The 24,511-nt window shown below is 46.0% G+C and overlaps 1 protein-coding gene across 2 annotated transcripts in view; it reads left to right on the plus strand.

The window, feature by feature from the left end:
* The first annotated feature begins 893 nt into the window (after positions 1-893).
* Positions 894-24,511, plus strand: part of LOC144692594 (KN motif and ankyrin repeat domain-containing protein 4-like) — a 121,442-nt gene continuing 97,824 nt past the window's right edge. Inside the window, exon 1 of one of the 2 annotated variants that reach the window (XM_078561607.1) lies at positions 894-1,024. The gene's annotated coding sequence lies outside the window, so the exon portion shown is untranslated. Of the gene's footprint in view, positions 1,025-5,490; positions 5,717-24,511 lie in introns of those variants that run through there. The other variant, XM_078561606.1, reaches the window with a different exon arrangement.

The raw sequence follows: 24,511 nt of genomic DNA on the forward strand, positions 1-24,511 counted from the left end.
GTCCATTGATTACGTTAAGTACTTTGTCAATGGCCTCAATAGGCCATTGACAGGTCGGTGGGCACACAGCTGATTCGACTGAGCCCCCGCTGACCTGAAAATTGAAATGAGGCGGGGTGACGTCAGGAGTTCCGCCCGACGTCATCCCCCGTCATTTTACGTGTCGGCAAGTGGGCCCCGCCCCCCGCTCGCCGACCGGGAAATCCTGCCCATGGTTTTATTTGATGTGTAATATACCTTTAAGAAGAATGTTTGTTAAGGAAGGTCACATAATCTTTAGTACCCAGAGTAGGGTGGGCTACCTCAGTAGTCAGTAGTTAGTACTGTGGAGATAGAGTTTGAAGTGAAAGCACATGTGTAGTTGCTGCTGAGTACCTTTGTAAATAAACTTAACGTTTCCAACTAAGAAGTGTCTGCTGATCAACTCTATCAACAGTACCAACTCAGCCACCACTCACAACACCTCCCTGTTATACCACCAAAGCTACAAAGCTTTAAAAATTTGTCAGTTTTCTAATTAGTTCTGTGGTTAAAAGCACTTTCGCCAATTTTATTTATAGGTCGGTCAGGCATTTTCTAGACTTAATGAAGTACCTTGGAGAAATCAGCATTGTTCAAAAGCAGCAAAATGAGTTTTGCTTGTTTTACAGAAATTGGTGCTGACTTGCAGATGTGACCCATGGCAAACTGCCAGGCTGGCTTCAGCAGAAATGTTTTTCAATATATCTCAAATTTGCTAAATGTGTGTGCCTTTGTTCAGGACTTGCCCCGCAGCTAGCAGTGAACTATTAGCATAATAGTGTGCATAAGCCGCTGAATGATAGAAGCCTGGAGTATCGTGTGGTCATAGGAGTGATACATTGAAGGGGGATTCAACCAGTGACAGGACAGAAAATAATTTGCAATGGACAAGATCCCTCTTCGATCTGCTCTGATTTCTGGATTCTTGCTGGACACTCCATAACAGTGGCCTCGATATTAACCACTCCCCACCCCATAATTTCTCATTCACGGCAAAAATAAAGTAAGTAACCCAAGGTCCCATATATTTGGAATGCAGCTCATTTTTGAATGTATTTGTCCTACAATGAAGGGCACATAGCTTCATGTTTTCCTCCTGCCCTCAATAACGATCAAAAGTAAACTGGCTGATTTTACTCCCTCAGGCCAGTTCATTGAAGTCAGTTAGAGCATTCATACTCACATGACTGATATAGCCTAACATGGGGCATGTCTGGCTCAAACCAAGCAGTACATAAATGTCCCATTGGGAGATGTTTTGTTTCAATGCATCCTGCCACAAAATGATGGCACTTGTGATATCTGTAGCTTTAAGTATCTTTCCGAAGTTCAGAATTATATGATTTACTTTTAAAGATTTGGTATAAAATAAGTTTTAATGCTGCTTGCCCATTTATTCCTTGTTACTTTGAAACCCATTAAGCAGAGCAAGAAATATAACTTCTATTCAGATCCACTGTTGGTGTGATTACTGCCATGTTGCTTGTGGAATTTCCTAATTTTTGTAAGATGATGATAAGATCTTAGTGATAATACCAACAGAGTGAGCAGGCTATTAAACTATTCCCTGTTCTGGAACAGAGAGGTAATCACAAGCCACAAAACCAATAACCCATGCAAGAGCTCCTTCATAGCCTCATTTTAAATATAGATCATGGAGGATAAAATTGTGCTGTTTAGTGCCAGCGTTTTAGCTGCTGCATGGCCATATAATGCTTGAAAATAGAGTCTGAGATTCACACGGACTCTTTTGATGGAAAATGCAGAGGGCGCCATCTTGGTAACTGATGACTGCAATAGTTTGCAGAACATATGAATGATAGGGTGTAGTTTGATCACGTACCACATTCCCCACATCGCTTTTTGGGATGTTATCCAGTTTAATCCCTCATAAGGGTAGATTTTATACTTAGGTTCCCTCTGGATGCCTGATAGTTCTGTACCTGTGAGAGGACAGCTGACTCAAGTTTCCGATTTTGCCTTTATTGCATGGTCTGGGTGCAATCCTGATGCAGGACTGCTAGCTGGCAGGGCCTGGTGTTGCTTGTTGCTCACACCAGAGAATAGCATTCAGAAGACCCCAAATGAAATCATCCTATAGCTTTCTTTCATTTCATTGCTGCATAATAGTGCATTTGAAGTAATGAGCCTGGTACCTTGCACGTAACAGGCTGGGTTCTTGGGTTCCTAATCCCATAGGGCATATGAAACTGCCTCAACAAAGATGAGTGTAACACCATTCTTGCCACCTTCTAACAGTCCTGAGTGCAGTATGGATTTATTCTCCTTTGCAACCTGAGTGGAGTTGACTCCCAGCCAATAGAGTGGTTGTTATCTCATTTTTGCCGATTTAACAACTTGCGGCATAGTTTGCACATTCCAATAGCCAATCCAAGTCTTTGAGTTCATCCTGTTGCAAGATTTATCTGCTGTCTATTATACAGCCCTTTAGAAAGCCCCCAGAAATTCTAGCCTGGTTACAAAATTGGTGTCTTCTTTTTCTGTCCTTGCATTCTCCCTTCTCACTTTCCCTGTGTTGTGCCCCCTTGCACTCTCCCCTCACACTTTCCCTGTGTTGTGCCCCCTTGCACTCTCAGCTCACACTTTCCCCGTGTTGTGCCCCCTTGCACTCTCCCCTCAGGAAGTGGGGGAAGGCCTGTGATTGGAAGGATTGGGCGGAGGCTGAAAGCTCCCTTCAGTGTCTTGCGGGAGCACTCCTCCTCCTGGCTATAAGGAGTGCAAAAGCAGCTGCCTTGGGGAGCAGGCAGCTCACTGCCCTGAGAAACCTTCATAAGAGCGGTTAACTTCGAATCGGATTCCCAATTGAACCGCAGGAGCCCAACTTAAATATGTAAATATGCATCCCACCTCTCCACATCAGGACACTCAGACGCCCCGATATCCACTGCTGTAAAAATGGCAGCAGGCATGTACACCAGCGGAATTAACAGTGTCACGTTCCATGTGTTTCACTTCTTAATCCCATCCCCAACCCTCTCCTTCCTGTTATGGAGTAGGGAATGGGTAATACTGAGGTCATTGTTACAGATTGTCCAGCAAGTATCCAGAAATCAGAATGGGTTAAAGCAGGACCTTGTCCATCACAAATTATTTTCTCTCCTGTCACTGGTTTAATTCCCCTTCAATGTATCATTCCTATGACAACATTATACTCCCAGGCTTCTATCATTCAGGAGCTTATGCACACAGGTGCATTCTTTGAACCAGCTTTCTTGGTTCTTGTGAACAGATTTGAAACTATTTGTGTGTTCTCTTGAAGGCTATGTTGATAAAGAAACTGCTCAGTGAGAATCTGAGATATATAGTAAAGGGAGCTACTGTTCCTGCTGTGTGTTGGGGAAGCTCACTTCATCTGCTATAGTGTAGATGGGTTATGTAAAACATGGGCCAAATCTTTCAGTCTCCGGATCATCTGAGATGGGACATAAGTTGGGACATGCACATCAGGGCCTGACACACAGAAACACATGGAAATTGCCCAAGAAGTTTAAACTTCTAATGGGCTGATTCTCTGCTGCCCAGGACCCTCTGAAAATGTCTCCAACCCTGAGCTCAGGGCAGAAACCTGGGCCAGATACATGGGATTTAGCTGCACACTTACCCTGGAAATGTTACACAGTTTAATACCTGGTCAAACTCAGTGATTGACCTGCATTACTCAACTGAGCATCACAACCAACACCACACCCGCACCGACCCCCATCACTGCCCTGACCACCCAATTACCTCCACTACCCCATGTCTACACACCTATCCACCTCACCCATCTGCCCACCTCACCATTCACCCATCCACTCACCCATTCATTAATCCACAGATTCCTTAAAAGGCTAGAAACCTATAAAAACGTAGTTCAATAAGGCAACTACTGTTGTAAAAAGGGGGTGTGTCCTCTCCTTCCCTTGGCTATTCTGTGCTTGCTGGACTTATGCTGGAGGGGCTGAGTTGATCCATTTCTACTTCAGTTGGGATCAGGCAGTATTGTCGGATTGGAGAAAGCTTTGCAGGTAGCAGCAATGATGCCAGCATTGCCGCTGACCGGAAGACCTATGCCATCATCTCAGCTAATGTGAGCGTTTTCAGGAGAAGATGGGAGAGGAAATTTGAGATGAAAATACATTTTTAAGAAGTGCTCAATACTTTTAACCACAGTAAGATGATAAATATGGTCCAGAAAATCAGTTGTCAGAGTCTGCAACTACATTGTGGCATTTAACATGGAAAAACTAAATGGGAATTAATGGTAGAACAATTGACACTGAGAACTGTGGACAGAAGGGTTTCACCAAAACTGTGAGAACAGGAAATAGGGTTTGTATACAGGAAGTACATAGCCTATGCAATATTTTTAATAATCTATTGATGTATGCTTGATTGACACCCCATTCACGACTTTAAAAATTTACTCTCTCCACAACCTCCAACAGTGGCAGCAGTGTGTGTGCCATCTACAAGATGCACTGCAGCAACTCACCAAGGCTCCTCCGACAGCATCTTCCAAACCCACAAGCATTACCATCTAGAAGGACAAGGGCTGCAGACACGTGGGAACACCACTACCTGCAACTTTCCCTCCAAGCCACACACCATCCTGACCTGGAACTATATCGCCATCCCTTCATTGTTGCTGCATCAAAATCTTGGCACTCCCTTCCTAACAGCACTGTGGATGTACATACACCAAATGGACTGCAGCAACTCAAGAAGGTGGCTCACCACCATCTTCTCAAGGGCAATTAGGGATGGGCAATAAATGCTGGTCTAGCCAGCGACATTGCCATCCCGTGAACAAAAAAATGAAAAGAACAATAAATGCCTCAGAATCAATGCTGAAATGTGTTACTCATTTGGCTAGAACTTGCATGACCTCAGATGCCACAGTTTTTTTTTAATCGTTCATTCAGGAGATGTGGGTTTTGCTGGCTAAGCCAGTATTTATTTGTGGTAATCACTATTCCTTTAGTATCAATTAGTTTGACAATGTGGTTTTTTTCGTGAAGTTTGGCCAACCCACCTTTGGTACATCCAATTTTATCAAATACATATCTTATTCATTGGAGCACTGTCAAGGAGAATATAATCAACTGAATCCAACATTTTGCATTTGGAACAAAGATACAACTAATTTTTGGTGGGGATTTTTTGAACAGTATTCAAGAATATATGAATTTGCCAGTGATACAGCACTTCTTCCTTTAAGTTCCAAGACCACACACAGTTTTTGTAACATGCAAACAAACCCATAAGGAGTATCTTTTGTTTTTACAGTTGGCAAATTAAGGTGACAGTCCATTTCAGTAAGTTAGATAAAAGTTGGTATGTTAGTAAAGTAGTGCACTGGAGAGTATGTATTTAATATCGTTGAACAGTGACTGGCATCTCAATAGTTAAGGAACAAATGATCCATGATGAACATTAAAACAGGCATGCAGTGTCAGTGTTCGTCGTGGGTGTGTTCATAAGACCATTTTTCATAGAGCAAATACTTGCAAACTAACTAGACTTATTCTGTTGACTTTGGCATATATTGAACCCTTATAGAGTGACATCGTGCATTCTGATGGTATCAGTAGAATAATTTAAACTATACTGTTTGGATTAAGAACATTTCACTTCTGGAGCTTTCACAGAACTGACTTCTCTAGTGTAGAAAATATTTGTTACATCTTTGAAGGTAAGGCAAATTAATGTTTTGTGGATGTTGTGCTGGAATGATCCATTTTATTTATTTTGTGATACATTTGATTTCAGTTATTGTTGAAATCCAAAACGCACATTTATGTAGCATAAATGGCCCATTTAATTGCAGCAATTGAGAAACAAGTGATTTCTATACGCACAAAATGTTGTAGTGACTACTCTTAACCATCGTTTAGAAAATGTTATTAAGTAATGTTGGATAAATGTAGCTATTACTGCAATTTTAAAACATACGTCTGTAATGGTTTGCACAAACTTTGTTTGTACAAGGCAGAGGTCCAGTGGCTCAGATATAGAATAAGTTACTAATTAATTTGTCTTGAAGGCAAATTCCTCCTACTTTTACAAGAAGATATATTTGGAAAGCTCATTGTATTAGAAAGTATAGAAAACTATAACCTCCACGAAGAAAGTCTCTTTGTGTAACAGGGAACTATAGCCCTGTATACAACGTGGCTACTTTGGACCAAATCCAAACATACACCACTTAGTAGCAAAGAACTGAGTGTAAACATGCCAATTAAGTCAACTTGTATTGAGTACAAATAATAAATTGTTTGCGGTGTTGTGCTAAATGCAAATTAATTCCCACAATTAGATTGAAGAAACCTACTTAAACCTTACACACAAATTCCGGAGTTTCTAAACCCACACTGCATCACATATGGTATTTTCATCAATACAAACACAAGCTGAATGTTACTGTGTTTTGTCTGTGAGAGGGCTGGGAACTAGACTACAACAAACGTTAGCTTCTTTTCATTCCCATTCTGGGAATCCAGCATCTGTTAGCAGATTCCTTGTGTATATGATATTCAATTTGTTTTCCGTAAACTGGCAGAAATTCATGGTGGGCTCTTGGAAGCTGTATTTTAATAGAAAAATAACTTAAAAGTAGCTTTATTCTTTGGTGAATGAAGAAAGGGTGTCCTTCATTCTTAAAGAGAATTATAGTGCAGGAAATAAAAACAGAAAATGCTGGAAATGCTCAGTTAATGTTAATGTTTCAGGTCAATGACCTTTCGTCAGAATGTCATTAACCTGAAACATTAACTCTATTTCTGATATAGGTGCAAACCAACATTAGGAACAGGAGTAGGCCATTCAGCCTCTTAAGCCTGTTTTGCAGTTCAGTTAGTTCATGGCCGAACTATATATGAACTCCATTTACCTGCCTTTGATCCATATCCTATAATACTTTTACCTAACATTAATCTGTCAATCTCAATTTTGAAGTTTTCAACTGACCAAACTGCGACAGCTTTTTGAGGGAGAAAGTTCCAGATTTCTACAACCCATTGTGTGATGGCAAGAAAATAAATACAAGATCAGTGTCATACCAGTTAAAAACCACAGTATTTATTTCTGAAACTGAATACAAAGAAGCATAAGAAATAGGCAATAGTAATTTACATAATATTGTACCATACTGCACTCACTACATCAATGCCCCGTAAAGGGATAATGTTTCAATTTTCAACTTCGGCTAGACATTGCCACTGATCCCGAGAAGATCTTTGATAAAAAGATACAGCCGGAATTGCCTTATGCTTTTCAAAAACAATTTCTCCAAACTTGCACTTCCACCTTTCTCTGGTAAGTAAATACTGATGTTTTGCAGGATTCGGTGTGATGTCCCTGGACTGCTCCTTCCAGGGTGGACCTCTATAATTGGCAAAGACCAAACCCTCTTAAATCTTAGATCAAAGTAACAGAGATGTAAATTACACTAAAATGTTACCAACATGCAGCACAATATGAAGTCCTTGCAAAATACAGTCGGGAACCACACCACGGCCTCTCGTTTGTTTTCTCAGCTGTAACCTCCCACACTCAACATATTGTACAAAATTTAACATTCCCCCATCTTCTCCATTGAACACCATCAAGGGATAAACCAGCTAATTGGCAAACTGATTGAAGACTTACTGCCTCTTTAAAATCCAGACTAGAATATGATCCATTTTAAAGCTTGGCACAGCAGAATTTAATAAACAGAAACTTACAAGGACAAGAAATATGATTTTTTATCATGGCCCAGGAGGGGGAATCTTTCACTGCAGTTTCTTCAGCGATTTATCAGTGAGATCAGATCATTGCAAAGGGGGGAGGTCCGATGGTGGACCCCAGATCTTGCTCAGGTGGCTGGTCTCAGTGTGAGCAGCCAAAAGGATGCTGCTGTTTACTTCAGGGCCCCTAGATTGGGGAGGGGGAAATAGCCCATCAACCTTTGCTGGGAATGTGTCTGAACAGATATCATGTGAGCACAAAACTAGGAGCAGCTGTGATGACCTGTTGGCATTCACAGCATGGCCAGCATGTGAGGAAAAGCCATCTGGAGGCAGGATCAGAAGGCACCTGTCACACTGTAGCCAAACAAAGAATCAATAGTTTCAGAGAGGAGGTAAGAGGAGGAAATCTTTAGAGAGAAAGAAGCAAAAGATCTTCAGAGCCTAAGGGCAGAATTTTCTGCCCACCAGACGGGCAGGCCCGACTCAATCTCCGGTGGGCAGGGAGCCGATCCCTGCCGGAGAAGCAGGCCTCGTCGCCATTTTACATGGGCGGGCCAATTAATTGCATGTGCACGAAAGAGCGCACATCTCCCTGAGGCTAAGTGCTGCCCCAGGGAGATCGCCGACTGTTCTAAAAACATTAAAAATAGACAAAAAAAAATCCTTAACATGTCCCCCTCATGTGATAATGTCACATGAGATGGGGCATGTTCATAATTTACACTAAAACTTTATTAAACTTTTTAAATCCCTGCATGAAACCTCATCCCACCGGTGGATGAGGTTTCATGTTTTTTCAGAAGCCCGCCGGGGCTCCTGGCCTGCCCGCCAACCTTAAGGTTGGATGGGCAGGTCCTTTAATTGTTTTAATGATCCTGTCAATGGCCTCAATTGGCCAATGACAGGTTGGCGGGCCCGTACCTGATTTTGCTGCGGGCCCGTCTTCCTGAAGATTTAAATGGGGAGGGATGACATCGAGGGTTCAACGTCATCCTGCGTCATTTTACGCATCGGTGAGCGGGCCCCGCCCTCTGCTCGCCGACGGCAAAATTCAGCCCTAAATGTTTACAATTTATGGCACATGATGTCCATGAGTTAATACTTTATATTAGAATGAGACCCCTCACCATTATCGTTCTTTGTTAACTCACAGTGTGTTAATTAATAGGTTAACACTTTGCATGTTTCCTTCAGGAATTCACACACGGGCCATTTCTCACTTCAGACAATATATTTAAATGAGAGCACATAGATCTGAATCCCCCATTTATAACTTACTTTGATAAACCCAAGAGAATAGCACTGAACGAGTTGTTGCCAAATCTAGGGAACACATTTTTAAAAGAAAACTTTCAAACTCATAAATACAGAAAATATTTATTACAAGAAATATTTTGTGTTCAAGGTGGCTTTGATTTCTTTTACCTTAACACATGAATCTCGCTTCCTTTAAGTAGAGAGATGGTGGACAGGATTTTCCCTGTAGGCTTCTGAACTCTGCCGTCAGGCTGAATGTGGGTCAGAAACACCTGTCTGTCCCTCTAACTATTGAATCTCCTCCCACTATTGCTCTTCCATTCATCTTCCTCCCCTCCTTTGCAGCTCAGCCACCTGTGGTGCCACGGACCTGGCTCTGGCTGTACTGAGGAACCATCGCCCCCACCAGTATCCAAAACAGAAAGGCAGTTAGTGAGCAGGATGGACTCAGGGGACTATTGTACCACCTGCCTGCTCCTCCTAGACTGTCTAGCAGTCAGCTATTTGTACTCTGTCTGTATTCTCTTAATCTGCAGTGTGACCACCTCCCTAAACGTGCTACCCACATAGTTCCCAGCCTCACAGGTGTGTCACAGTGACTCCAGCCATCACTTGAGTTCTGAAACCTGGAGCTCAAGTTTCTGCAGCTGGTGACACTTCCTGAACATGTGGTCATCTAGGCCACAGGAAGCATCCACAACTCTCCACATGTTACAGGAACATGGCTGAGCTGCGCTGCATTGCCTTAACTTTACTTTGCTATTTCTTATATACCTGGAGACTAGAAACCTAGACCCTACTGCTCCTAATAAGCTTTGCTACAGCTAGTAAACCTTACCACTAATAAAAGCCTACAATGATTATTAAATTACCCGAGTTTTGAAAGACATGGGCAAAATGCTCACTGACCAATCACTTACCTGTTTTCCTCTTACATCACACTTTGAGTTTTTCTCAGAATGTGGCCAGTCCACAGACTGGGCCCCTTAGGTCTTTTAAACTAGTCTGCCACCCTCCGCGCTCTTTTAAACTCAAAGTTAAGGTAGCTACTGAAGTGAACAGCACCTCCTCCATCAATCACCAAATTTCCAAGCTCACACTATGTGACTAGTTACACTCAGTGACCAGCTGCTGTCTTCATGCTGGCTTACTTTGTGTGGTTGGCAAGACCAACTCTATTCATACAAGCTGAAATTCTACAGAGATGTCAGCACTGCTGGCTAGAGAATCTAGTTCAAATTAGCTACCCAGTTAACTAGCTAACTACAGCTGCCTCTCCTGCCGGGAGCTTGTTTATCCCTGACTAAGACTGAAACAGATTTAACTTTAACAGTAAATTGTAGTTAAACTTTAAATACAAACAAGACTAGATTTTAGAAACAGCTTAACCCTTAAAATTAACCCTTAAAATTCCCTCACTCAACAAATTCCCTAGCTGCATTCAAGTGAGCAGCTGTTGTCATTGTGCTTGCTTACTTCAAGCACTTAGGGCATGCTCTTGAAGCTGGAGGACCAATCAGAGGCCTTCCAGTTTCAAAGCTGGGTGAAAGGAAAGTAAGGGACAGAGCACTTCAAAATGGAGGTGCCCTCTCTCCAAATTGAAAATTTAAAATAAGAAGTGTTCTGCAGCCATGTCACCACTGTGGGAGATGGTTGGGTGTGGTGGGGCTTGGGCTGCACAAATGTATGACACGAGATATTCCCTTTCTGGGCCTGGCTGGCAGGGAGGGCCTCAGATCTGTCTGGAGTGCTGCCCTGCCCCACCCCAGTCCCTGAAACCTGCAAGAGTCTGGAGGCCAATTGGAAAATCCCTGTTAGCCTCCTTTAATTGGCCTTAACAAGTTTAGTTGGCTACCCTGCTGCGGTATGAGAATAACTTTTTCACGCAGTGAGTGGTTAAGTTCTGAACACCGCCTGAGACCGTGGTGGAAGCAGGTTCAATCGCAGCATTCAAAAGGACTTAGACTGTTATCTGAAAAGAAAGAATGTGAAGAAGGAGAATGGCACTAAGGGAATTGCTCATTTGGAGAGTTGGTGCAGGCACAATGGACCGAATGGCCTCCTTCTGCACTGTAACAATTCTCTGATTCTGTGACGTGGGTAGGCAATCCTGCTACCGCTCCCCATCCTGCCTCTGCAAAAATGGCCCGAGGAAGGATGGAGCCAAGGAACCCATCCTGAATATGCTGAAGCTTAAAATTCAAGCCCAGTGTGATCTCACTCAACTATAAAAGCAAACATTCCTGGGAATATTGGCTAGCACCTGGAAGGGAATGATATTTTAGGGCTTTGGGTGTAATCCTTGTTCAGAACTGGGAGCTTTGTTAGAGTACTGGATCTAACTTACACTGCTTACTACTTGCTTTCCATGCTTTATAAAAGTTGCCCACTTTATGAGCAATGATTTAATGAGAACTTTGTTTTGAATTACAAACAGTCTTGAAGAGGGATCCATTACAGTTTACAGTAAATGCACTAAAGCCTTGGCATTTCATCTGTGATGTCTTTGGAGACAGATGGTTTGAATTCCCTCCTGGTTAGGAGACCCCCAGAGTAGTGGAGCAGAAAATGCCTTCCGAAATAAAAATCAGAAGGATTGAAATTATAACATTCCAGTTTGCATCTCCTTCTTTTAACCTTCTGTTCTGTCTGACTGCTGCAGCGACAGTTTGATAGCGCGCTGTAGGAGGGTAACAAAGTGGATGTAATGTCTTCTTGGCTAAATGACAAAAATGGTTCAGGGTTGAGAAGTTCTGCAGTGGAGGAAAGGGTCTGAAGGGGTTTAAATCTCTCCTCACACTTTGCTGGCGCACCACAGCAATAAGCATAACGTCAAGTGGGATGCAAAGTGTTCACCTTCAAATGATCATTATCTCAATGAAGTGCCTTTTATGATACAAATTCAATTCTACTTCCATATAATTAGGCGGTATTATTCCCAACACTTGGCTGATCTGTAGAATACACGTGCCTTTTCTAATTTGTTCCTAAATCTTTGTTTCTGTGGATAGAAAATGAGAAATTTGGAAGAACATTTTAGTAACTTAATGATGACATTGCACATTATTTTCTTAAGTTATGACCTCACGCTGGGAATGTCCCAGGTTTGAACCTTGGTCTGTGCTGAGTTATCTCATTTCAATCCTACCTGCCAGGCCAAGCCTTAGCAGGTGGGGAGTTAAAACTATCCCCAAGCCATTTACTGGCTGCTGAGTCACAGTTTTTACCTGCTCCACTAACCAGGTGGCAAGGGCACCTCCCCAAAACTGGCAGGGCCCCTTTTTAACACTTGCATGCTCTATTCTCATGGTGCTATGACGGCCCGATTGCAATTTGTACCAGGAGCTCTGAGAAAGTGAGAGTAGTGAGCTTTCTGCCAGTTCAACACAGCACAAGAATGGATGGAAGTCAAAAAGTGCCTGAAAAGGGAAGTTGCAATGTTTTTTTTTTGTTAAATTTCCTTGTGGGTTCGGGAGGAGCCTGAATTACTGCTCTGGCTCCACACAGAAGTCTTCGACCTCCTCTGCCTGATCTCACCTCTTCTGATCATAAGCGCCTCCCCCTCCCACACCCCTCCCCCGCAGGAAGGCCTGACAAACCTGGTTTGCAGAATTGCACAGCTTCTCATCTGGGCCAGCTGCAAGGTTGACTCGTGACATTTCAGTGAGACCCAGGATTTTTTTCCAGAACAGGTGAATTACGAACTGACTTCAAGACTCATCCCGTGGAGACTGCCCCCACCCCCACCCCACCTCTCCTTCCCACATTAAAATCAGTGTCCTGATTTCAACTGGAGTGCAATATTTGGCCTTTTATGCCTGTGGACAGGGTTTGTGCTCCAGTGACTCCTTATGGACGTCCAGGGCTCATCCTGATGTCCTCCAGGTGCTGGTGCTAGTGGGACCTGATGGTAGTAAGGCAGCACCTTCAATGAAAAAGTAGAGAACATTGGACATTTGTTTTTCCTTTTGCAAGGCTATCAATCAGTGTAATAAATAACGAATGAAGAAATGATAGGTGACATTAGAAGTGTACTTGAATAAGAAACCCAGCACTGAATTCATTCAAAATGGTGGCTTATCACAAAATGGCAGCACATTCAATCAGCTATGATATCAGGAGAAGTTACCTAGAAACAGGAGTAGGCCATTCAGTCCCTCGAGCTTGTTCCAGCACTCAATGGGATCATGGTTGATCTGAATGTTAACTCCATCCACCTGCCTTGGCTCCATATCCTTTTGTACCTTTGGTTAGCAAAGACCTATCAATCCCTGATTTAAAGTTATTAATTGAGATAGCACCTACTTCTTTTTGTGGGAAAGAGTTACACACTTCTACTACCCTTTGCATGAAGAAGTCCTTCTTAACTTCGTTCCTGAACGGCCTGGCCAAGGTGGTCAAGTCCCTTTGCCCTAGAGGGGAGAATTTTCTCCCCGTCAGGCAGTCCAGCCTGGAGGAGGCGCGGAGCCGATTGCCACCAGCGATCGGCTGCGCACTGCCATTTTATGTGGGTGTGCCAATTAAGGCCCGCTCAGCGCTACCTGTCTGGGCAGGGGGGAGGAGGGAGAGTCGGAGCCTGATCTCGTCCACGCATGCGCACGAAAGAGTGCAGAAATCTCCCTGAGGCACGGAGCTGGGACATGTTTCTCAAATGTTTAACAAATATTTATTAATTTAATAAACCCTTCATGAAACCTCATCCTGCCCATGGGTGAGGCTTCATGAAAAATGAAGGCCGCCTGGGCTCTTCGCCTGCCCATCGACCTTAAGGTTGGACGGGCAGCCCTGTCAAATTGGTTAATTGTTTTATTAATGGCCTTACCAGGCCTTTGACAGGTTGGCGGGTGTGCAGCCGACTCCGGTGCGCTCCTGCCAAACGAAACATCAGAATGATGCGCGGTGACATCGGGGCACACGCCTGACATGACCGCGTGTCACTTTGCATGTCAGCATGTGGGACCCGCCCCCGCTCGCCGAACAAAACATTCTGCCCAGAGACTCCAGAAACTAGGGTTTTTCCCTACCTACCCTATTAATTCCTTTCAAAATCCGAAAACCTCAATCAGATTATCCTTTATCCTTCTGTATTCCAGGGATTACAAGATTGGTTTACATAACCTCTCCCCATCATCTAACTGTTGGAGCCCTGGTAACATTCTGATGAATTTGGACTGGACTCCTTCCAAGACCAATATATCCTTTCTAAGGTGCGCTGCTTAAAACTGTACATAATATTCCCGATGTGGTCTAACCAGAGTTAGAGCAACATAACCACCCCTTTATTTTCTAGCCCTCTGGTGATCAAGGGCTGAATTTTCTGGCTGGCAGGGGGGGTGGAGCAGGAGCGGGCGCAGACCCAATCACCACCCGCAATCGGTTCCGCGCCTCCATTTTACGCGGGCGAGCCAATTAAGGCCCACCCGGCGTGAATCGCGGCTCCTGAGGACAGTGGGAGTGGGCGATGGGACTGCAATGACCACCGGGTCCAATGGCGACCCGATGGCCTGTTTTAAGAAGTTGCTGCAGCCTTTCAAAGGCTGTGAATCATGGTCAGTGGAAGGGCCCCCCAGAGCGCTGCTGCTGAGCAGGCCAGGCAGGAGGGGAGGGCAGGGGGGCACTGTGGCCCTCGTTTTTCTGATGATTGCCTTGCTGCCCTCCTCGAGGAGGTGGCAGCACAGCGGGAGGTGCTGGTACCCCAGGACGGGAGGAGGAGGCCCCCCCCCACATGACCAAATGTGCCTGGGAGGAGGTGTAGGAGGTGGTGAGCTCCCATGACGTGGTGCAGCGCACCTGGATCCAGTGCCACAAGCGCTTCAACGACGTTTTGCAGTCAGGAAGGGTGAGAACAATGTTGGCATTGGCCACTTAACCCAGCAGGTAGGCTTTCTCCCCTGGTGCCCACCCCCACCTGCCCGCCCCAAGTCTGAGTGTAGCGACTGCATTGAATCATTGACGGCATGTGTCCTTTGCTGGGTGGGCCAGCAGGTATTGCCCATGCCGAGGTCACCCTGAGAGGGTGGTGAAGAGATGGGCTCTAACCCCGCAGCAAGTGGTACAGTGACACCCACATTACTGTTTTGGGGGCAACTTGGAGGAGCTGCACCCAGTCGCATTGCTGGAACTCCAGGACATGTCAAAGTCAGGGTGATGACAGGCTGGGAGGGGAGCTTCAAGGTGGTGGGGGCACTGATCGATCTGCTGCCCTCTGCACTCCATGTGCTTGCACTTCCTTGCTATGGAAGGTTAGACCATGTGGTGCCTGACGTGATGTTGGCAGCATTTGGCCAAGTGAGGGGGTGGGGACAGGCCTGGCAACTTTGTGTGAGTGTTCTGCAGCAGCGGGGTGAGGAGACACTGGCGCCCTGCAATGTCCCACTCTGGTTGGAGTGGGCTGTCTGCGAAGAGAGTCCAGGTACAATTAGCACTAATCAATGCTCTTCTCTCCTTTTCAGGAGAAGAATGCATAATGCTGTCGAGCGGGTGAGGACTGGCGGAGGGCCGGCCCACTCGGCGATTCTCAGCCGCTTCGAGCAGGATGCCCTAGATTTGGAGAGGCGCCATGCGGCGTGGTCCACCGGTATCGGTGAGGCTGGGGTGCCACGGGCAGGTATGTTTGCCCAGCAGTGAGGTCACCATTGTTCTCCCAACAGCCATAGCAGTGCTGAATGTTCAGTGATTGAAGTTTGCAACATGGCTTGACCATTGCTTATGGAAGGATGAGCGTATAATGATCCAGGGGACAGGGTTGCACATTGATGTTGGATCAGTTAACATGGAGATAATGTCCTTGTTCTTCCTTTCAGCATCAGTGGAGCAGGGCCGGGTGGAGGAGCAGCAGAGACCCCCTCTCACACCTGAGGGCCCTGAAGTCTCACCAGTGTCACACCATCTCTGCCAGGCAGGCACCAGCGCAGATACTAGCACCTCGGTGGGAATTAGAACATTGGCTAGTGTCCCGGGGCACAGCAGTGAGGGCACTTCACAGTCACTGGAGGAGCTGGCAGAGACAGGGAATGCCCATGGTGCCAGCAGTCGGAGGACTGCAGGGGACCAGGCACATGCTCATTTGGTGCCTGATGATGTGCCTCTGGAGTTGTCCGCGATGCGGCAAGTGCAGCAAATGTGGCCGGGTGTGCGGGAGCATCTGGGGGAGATACATGAGGCTGTGCTTGGCTTGGTGTCCATGGTGGAGGAGTCTACCTGGACTATCGTTCAAGCAATGAGCCTTATGTCTGAGTGCCATGCGTCCTCCATGGAGAGAGTGTTGACTCTCGTGGAGAGGCTCCTCCAGGAGACCAATCAGCGCTCAGACCAGCAAGCCCTCACATCAGCATTGACCTCAGCTGGTCAGAGACAGTGTGGGAGATGGTCTGGGCACCAAGTTTCCCAGCTCGGTGCCCATCCATCCACAGTGAGCAGGGAGGTCCGAAGTGACCTCACGTTGGCGCAGCAGCTGCCTGTTGTCTCTGCGGGCTCCTCTCAGGGCGCTCTGGATGAGGGCGGCAGCTCCTCCACCCCTCTCCCAGTGACCATTGCATCCAATGAGGCTGCGATGACTGGGGAGATGCCAGCTGTGGAACTGGCAGCTCCCTCCTAGGCGGGGCCAGCACAGGCTCCACGGGCCAGAGGACGACCGCCAACAAGACAGCAGAGTGAGTAGGCTGTCTCAGATACCACTCCCAGCGAGGGGGCAGCACCAAGACGTAGCACCCGAAAGCATAAACCTAAGGCACCTGCAGCACACCACGGGTTTACCACTGGTACTTTTGTGTTTTCCCGGAATGAGGTTTTTATGAGTTGGTGTGATTTTTATCACCTTTTTCATTTTGTTTCATTAAGTTCCTTTGGTTGCGAAATTAAATTGAGACCTGTCACCATGGCTGAGGGTGCCTCTTTTCTTCTGCAGATGGATGGTTTCCAATAATGTAATAAGTGTTTTGCGGGACATTCATCTTTATTAACAAGGACCTTAGTTAATGTTCCTATCCAGGCAGATTTTGCACTTAGGTATCGAGTATGGAGCCTGCAGCCCAGGCTTGTCCTGGAGGTCCATATGTGGTGGGCTAGCTGAAGGTTCATTGGATTAAAGCCTCCCAGGTGTCCCTGCCTCCCTGGAGTATGCCTGGGTCAGCGTTTACCCCCTCCGCATTTCCCTGTGCGTGCTCATCCTCAGGCTCACTGCTGGACTCATCGTGTGCAGCCGCAGCCAATGCGTCTATGTCTTCATCGTCAACAGTGTCCCCCCTTTCCAGCACAAGATTGTGGAGAGTGCAGCATGCAGCCACTATCACCGAGACACGATCTGGGGGGTACTGGAGTGCGCCCCCTGAGCGGTCCAGGCATCGGAAGAGCATCTTGAGAAGACCGATGGCTCTCTCCACCACAGCCCTTGTGGAGGCATGGCTCCTATTGTACCGCTGCTCAGCTTCTGTTCTTGGATGGCAGAGAGGCGTCATGAGCCACCTTCTGAGGGGATAGCCCTTGTCACCCAGCAGCCATCCATCCAGCCGGGCTGGAGCACTGAAGAGCCCCGGCACCTGGGATTGTCTGAGGATGTAGGCGTCATGGGAGCTGCCTGGGTTTCCTTGCACAGACTTGTAGAATCTGCATCCTGTGGTCACACACTATCTGCACGTTCATGGAGTGGAAGCCCTTCCTGTTGACGAAGGCACTGGGCTCACCTGCTGGCACCTTGATGGCCACATGTGTACAGTCTATAGCACCCTGGACACGGGGGAAGCCAGCAATGGCCGTGAAGCCCCTGGCTCACTGTGTCTGTCTGGCCTGGTCGCAGCGGTAGTGGATGATGTCAATGCATGCCTGAACAGGGCGTCTGCAACCTGCTTGACACAAGTGTGGACAGCTAATTGGGAGACACCACAAAGATCACCCACCGAGACCTGGAAGGAGCCAGAGGCATAGAAGTTGAGGGCAGCTGTGACCTTTAGAGCCACTGGCATGGGATGTTCACCCACACCGTTCACAGAGATCTCAGGCCCAATCATCTGACAGATATAGTTGACTGTCTCCCTCTGAGAGATGGAGCCTCCTTCGGCACTGCACCTCAAACATATTGAGGTAGCTGCTTCACCACCTGTACACCCTGGCAGCAGGATAGTGGCATCTTCTGCGGTCCCTTCCTCCTTGGACTACCTCTTGGCCTTGCATCCCTTGTGCCTGCACCTGACCTCCCAAAGGTGGCTCCCCTGGAGGCTGAATGTGCACTTCTGGCCTCCTCCTCCTTCTAGCCCTCCCTTCCTCCTCAGAGGAGCATACCCAGGCTAAGGGAAGGCTTCCCGAAACCTGCAGGCCCAAAAAAGATTCCTCACTGCAGAATGCTGACCTTAAGATTGTGAGTCCAGACCAAGCAGCTGGTCTGTGTTTTGAATTGTTGCAGATCACACAGGCAAGTATCAGTAACTTTGAAAAACCAATATTTGACAGAGCAGTGACCTCTTATCCTGCCTGTGGATGAGGTTTATACAAATGTGTCCTACCCACCTGTCTGTTGCGCCCGTGTGCCAACCCAAAGATTGCACAGGCGCCGAAAAATCACCGTCAATTGGTGCCTCAAGGGTCTTAAATGGCCGTTTAATTAATGGCGGGCGCGCATTGGAGAGCATCGCGCACCCGCCCAACAAAATATCGCAAAATACCGACGTGAGCGCGTGTCATTTTACGCACGGGTGTACAGGTCCCACCCTCGCACACCAACGGGAAAATCTGCTCCAAGCACAACATTCATTAGCATTTTTGGGTTTTTGTTTGTGCTTGATTACAACATTTTAATGATCTGAATACATGGACCCCTAAATCTCTTTGGACCTCCACTAGCTTTTCTAGCCTTTTCTAGTTCCTTTAGTTTTTCACAATTTAAGTCGTACTTGGATCTATCCTTTCTTGGTACAAAATGGATGATCTGACATTTCCTTGCATTGAAATCCATCTGCCACACTTTCATCCATGTACTTAATATATCGGTGTCTCTTTACAATGTTATGCTTCTTTCTACATTACTTACCATCACCAATCTTTGTGTCATTGGCAACTTAGACATACGGATTGGATTTTCCTAGCCCTGTGAATGTGGGCTGGGAGGCAAGAGAGCTGGTGAAGTGTTGAAGGTGTCGGGACGGGAGACTGACTTTTTCCCACCCCCATGGTATACCACCAGCAGCAGGGACCTCAGCAAATTCTGCCAATTAAGTGTCCAATTACAAGCCACCTCTCACCGCTAGCATTTTACCAGCATTGGGAGGGAGCACAGCTGTGTGGGAGACCAGCGGATTCCCTCAGGGGTGGGGGGAAGGTGGGGGCCTTCTTTCTTTGTGTTTCATGGCCCATGGAGGGGTCGCCAGGTGACAATGGCTGCCCCATGGCTACAGTGTCACCACTGAAAGGTGCACCCAGTAACCCCCCCCCAACCCCACCCCACCTCCCCAACCCGGTCTCCATGGCCTACCTGCCTGGCCCCAGCTTCGTTAATAAAACATTTCTTCAACCTGCAACCCCAGCAGTTGACACCTCCTCTAATGATGCCGTTGCTGAACTGCTCGTCCTCTGACCGGGCCAGCAACTCTGGAAGGTAGGCCACAATCCTCAATTGGACAGCGGTCCTGGCAGCTGCCTCTTAATTGGCCACCACCAGTAAAGTGCCCACCCAGAGTCCCACTGTGGGATCCCGATCTGGGATCCTGCTTTTGGGCCTAGCAGTGGGACTTTGTACCTTTGTGGAAAATGCAGTCCATATGACTCTCCTAAGTTGTTATCCAAGCTGTTAATAAACACAGTGTATAGTTGAGGCCCCACTAGGCCCTTCTTTCCACTTGGAGTACATAACCATTAACCCTATTCTTTGTCTTACCACCCTACCAATCTCCTAAGCAGGTCAATAGTTTGCCTTAAATCCCATGAGCTTTAATGTTAGCTCACACTCTCTTATGGGGAACCTTAAGGAAAGCTTTCTGGAAGTCCATCTAAACTACGTCCACAGACATTCCCCCCTTCATTACTTTAATTACCTCCTCAAAAAACTAGACATCCCCTATATTTTACTGATCTCCCTAATCTGATATATTTTCTCAAAGTGCTCATTCACTCTGTCTTTAATTATAGATTACAATAACTTCCCTACAGTAGGATTTGGATTAACAGGGCTATAATTCTTGGTTTTTCTCTCTTGCACATTACTCAAATAATAGAGTTACATTTGCAATTGTCCAATCTAAAGGGATAATTTCTGATTTAAGAGAGCTTTGGAAGATTATTGTTAAAGCATCAGCAATTTCCTCATCTACCTCTTTTCAAACTCTCGGCTGGAAACAATCAGCTCCTGGGGATTTAGTGTTGTTATTTCCCTAATGCTGTTTTCTTATCTATGTTAACGTTAGTGAGTTCCAGTCCATGATTCATTATTAATTTGTCTGGAATGTCAGGTATATTTTCACTTCCTCTACCATGAAGCAATTATTCAACAAGTCTGCCATTTCCTTATTTTCACTTGTAATATTAACCCCATTTTTTTTAAAGGGCCTGCATTATCCTTGACTACCCTTTTTTGTCTGGTGTAATTTATATTGAGGGATCTACATATCTGGGTTAAGTATGAGGGACAAATTTTATTTGATACGTGATCTTGCTCTCAACTTTAGTCTTCCTCCTCCATTTGAGGCTGTTTTATTAATTTGAAAATGATCACTGCTCCTCTGATCTTTTCTTCCTTGTTTCTGCTAAGCCTCAAGTACACAGTTCTACAGACTCTTCTTCCTCACTGCATCTCCACTCTTTCATTATCAAGACTCAGTGCATCATCTCCTAATCTATCTCATATATGCCAACACTCAGTGTTTGTCAGGTATTGCCCTGCTGTCAGTGTTTGCTGACAAAAATGTAAACATCCTGTGATGTCCTGAGATTTGATAGAATACTGTCAGACAAAGCTGTTGTGTGTCTGCACGGAGAGTGTGATGAGCTTGTCCTGCGCTCATGCTAGAAGTAAGTACAGACACACTAAGAAGTTAATTAGAGAATGCACATTTAGCTATGAAGTATTTGAGGCAAAGTCGAGTAGTCGGATAGAGATCTAATTGGATTCGAAGTTAACTTCATATTAGCTGCAATTTCTGTGCTGCGTATGGCTCATTAAACAAAGTGACAGGGTTCATTTATGGCCTCATTATTGTAGGAGCAGATTGCAAAAGGAATGCTGGAGATGTATAAACACACAGTTGGCAGATGGGCCTAAGCAAAACATTCCTGGTTAACAGTCCATGTTTAAAGCACGTTTGTAGAATTAATAACGCACATTAAGAACTCCTGATATTGAGGCCATGTTCTATCCACAGCCCATTTACTGTCTTCCCCTTCAGCATCAAAACAGTTACTTTGCTTTCAGTGTATTGTGCTTAAAAACTTTGACCACTTGTATTGGGTGACACATGTTACCAGTTTACTTACGTGTGAACTATTCACATTTTTCAACCATTTTCCTCCATGGTGTCAACCCAAAGTCAGTGTTGTCCACTCTCGGGGTATAAAATCACCATGGAGGCTGGTCCAAACTGCTGAGTTCACAATGCAACCCTGTCACCCTTTAATGTGTAGTCCAAATACTTGCCTCTTGCTTTTTGAGTTGACTCCTTTGATTTACAAAATAGATTAAAGGGCAGGTTGGGATTGTCCTTCCCTTAAGGAGTGGCTGTAGGTAATACAAGTGTTACAGTTTAGAAGTTAAATTCATATCAGCCAAACAACAATTTTTCATGAGGCTTTAAGGGAAAGCTACAAATTATGTATAAGTTCAACTGTAGAGAATTTGCAACTGTTGCCAGCAGCTGAGATGTAGACGTGAGGTCTTTGCACATTTGTTGTTTGTGATATTTTGATGCTTGTCTCTGCTATCACTATTCACACTGGCTGGCCGTTAAAAATCCTGGAAAATCCTGGCCCATGTGGTGCAGGTGCACCCAGAGTGCCTCTGGGAAGGGAGTTCCACGATTCCGATTGACAGTGAATAAATGGCGATATGGTTCCAAGCCGGGATGGCGGGTGGCTTGGAGGGGAACCTGCAGGTGGTGGTGTTCCCATGTGTCTGCTGCCCTTGTCCTTCTAGGCGATAGAGGTCACATGTTTGGCAGGTGCTGTCGAAGGAGCCTTGATGAGTTGATGCAGTGCATCTTGTATGGTACACACTGCTGCCACTGTACATTGGTGGTGGAAGGAATGAATATTTAAGATGATGGATGGGGTGCCACTCAGGTGGGCTGCTTTGTTTTGGATGGTGTCAAGCTTCTTGAGTGTTGATGGAGCTGCGCTCATCCAGGCAAGTGGGGAGTATTCCATCAACTCCTGACTTGTGCCTTGAAGATGGTGGACAGGCTTTGGGGAGTCAGGAGGTGAGTTACTCACCTCAGAATTCCCAGCCACTAACCTGCTCTTGTAGCCACAGTATTTATATGGCTAGTCCAGTTAAGTTTCTGGTCAATGGTAACCCCCAGGATGTTGGTAGTGTAATTTGATCACCATGCATTCATGGAGCCAGCACTCTGCAAGCGCGAGTGAGAACATTGAGTGGGACTGACAGGCACCTCACTAAAGGGAAATAGAGCAATATGTCTACCAACCCTATCCCACCACAGAGCAGTTCCCAGTTGAAAAGAGGCACCACTCTTCCCATTGGGCATACAGTGGGGGAGGAGGAAAGAAGGACAATCCCGCCAACTACATACTTGATTCACTCTTCTCAATAAGAAACACTCTTTTCCTCTGACTCTGGCCTATTGTCCATTTCCACCCACCCTTCACCCTAACTTTGGCACCTGTGCCTTCTCTCACCAAGTCCATCTCACTGCTACTTCAGCCCCACACCTTCCCCTCCCACCATACCTCTGCCGAGCACGTGGGACATTTTTCTTCTACATTAAAGAGGCTATCTAAATTCAAGTTCTCATTCTCCAGTACAAATGAAGGAATGTCAGCTATCCCCAGACTTTATATGTCCCACTATTTAGATTCAGGGATTTTTTTTCATGTTTTCAGGTTTCTTAGGGAATGTGTTAGGCTTTTTTGATTGAAGCTATTGGCCAGCTTTTGGTAGTGTCTAAGTTGGTATTCTTTCTCAGGCCTGTAGAATTTCTTACCTCTATTAATTTCCCCTTTCCCTTTTTTTTACAATTTAAAGGCAAGCTTAGTTCAGCTAAAAATCACCGCTTGACTTATCTGGTCTTGTTTTCAACTTTTTGAAGTCCAGTAGCATTTACCTTTCTTTAATATTCTCAACAGTAGAAAAAACTTACCAAGTTAATAACCTTGGGCAGAATTTTCTCAGCCTGGTGGTGGCAGGTACGGGCTGCAGAGTGGCTAAGTCCAGGACATTGACATCGGGTCAGCCAATTATGATCTGCTTTAGCCTTGAATCCTGGATTTCCCAGCCTTGGAACAATTTCTGAACAGTCAGCAACTCACCATGGTCACTGAGACAAGTGCACAGCAGGAAGGGCTTTTTCAGTGAAACTGATAAGTTGTGATGCCTCTGGTCAGTTGCCCTGAAGAGATGCAGCTATGACCAGTTGAGAAACTCCTTCTCTCAGAGAGTGCTTTTACTGCTTGACAAGTGATCACAAACTTCTTGGAAGCAATTCACTTATCTAACACATCACTCACCTTCAGCTGCACTTACCTGCTGCCTGGCTTCACCACAGCATGGAAACGTCATATGCAGCTCCACTTTCCACCTCTGATGTAGCAGAGGCTACATCACCATCATCAATAGCAGCAGCAGCACCAGCTTGCTTTTCCTCAGCCACAAGTCTCCACACAGGACAGATGGAATGGACACCAAGACCTTGAAGGTAAGAGGCAAGAGCCCCAGCACAGGGTCTAGGTGGCGAGGGTCAGGTCTTCCACCGTGTCTGAGCACCAGTGCTTCAGGAGGCTCAGACTCCCACAGCAGCTCACTGCTGACATCTGCAGCCTCCTGGAATGAACCTCCTTTCCCAGTGGAGCAGGTGGGCAGGCATTACCCATGGCTGATAAGGTGCCCGTCACCCCCTCCCCCTGTGTACTTGCCACTCGCCAAGTTGTGTGCTGCCTTTTCCTGAAGCAGAGAAGCATCGAGGTGTGAGTGTTCGTAATGGTTTGCGCAGAGAGGGAAGGAGCCCAGGATGAATTTTACAAGGGGGAAAGAGGGATATTGTTGCGCCCCTTCCCCTTGGAAAAATCACACCCAAACCGACTGACTTTAAAAAAGCCTGCCCTGTCGCGGTAATATGTCTTAACATGCTCAGCGCGACTTCCAGCCCTCTGATTAGCCAGCAGCTCCTGCAATCCCAGCAGCACCACAGCTCAGTAGTGGGCACTGCTGAGACTGCAGGCAGCCCCACGAAGAAGGCAACATGGATACCGAATTCAGGTAAGTCTGCAATTTTTGGGTTGGGAGAGATCGGGCACCATAAGGAGGGGTGGGAATGCATGGTGGGGGGGCCACAAAGAGTTCTTACCAT

Source organism: Cetorhinus maximus, chromosome 17 (genome assembly GCF_964194155.1).
Source record: "Cetorhinus maximus chromosome 17, sCetMax3.hap1.1, whole genome shotgun sequence".
In the NCBI taxonomy this organism is placed as follows: domain Eukaryota; kingdom Metazoa; phylum Chordata; class Chondrichthyes; order Lamniformes; family Cetorhinidae; genus Cetorhinus; species Cetorhinus maximus.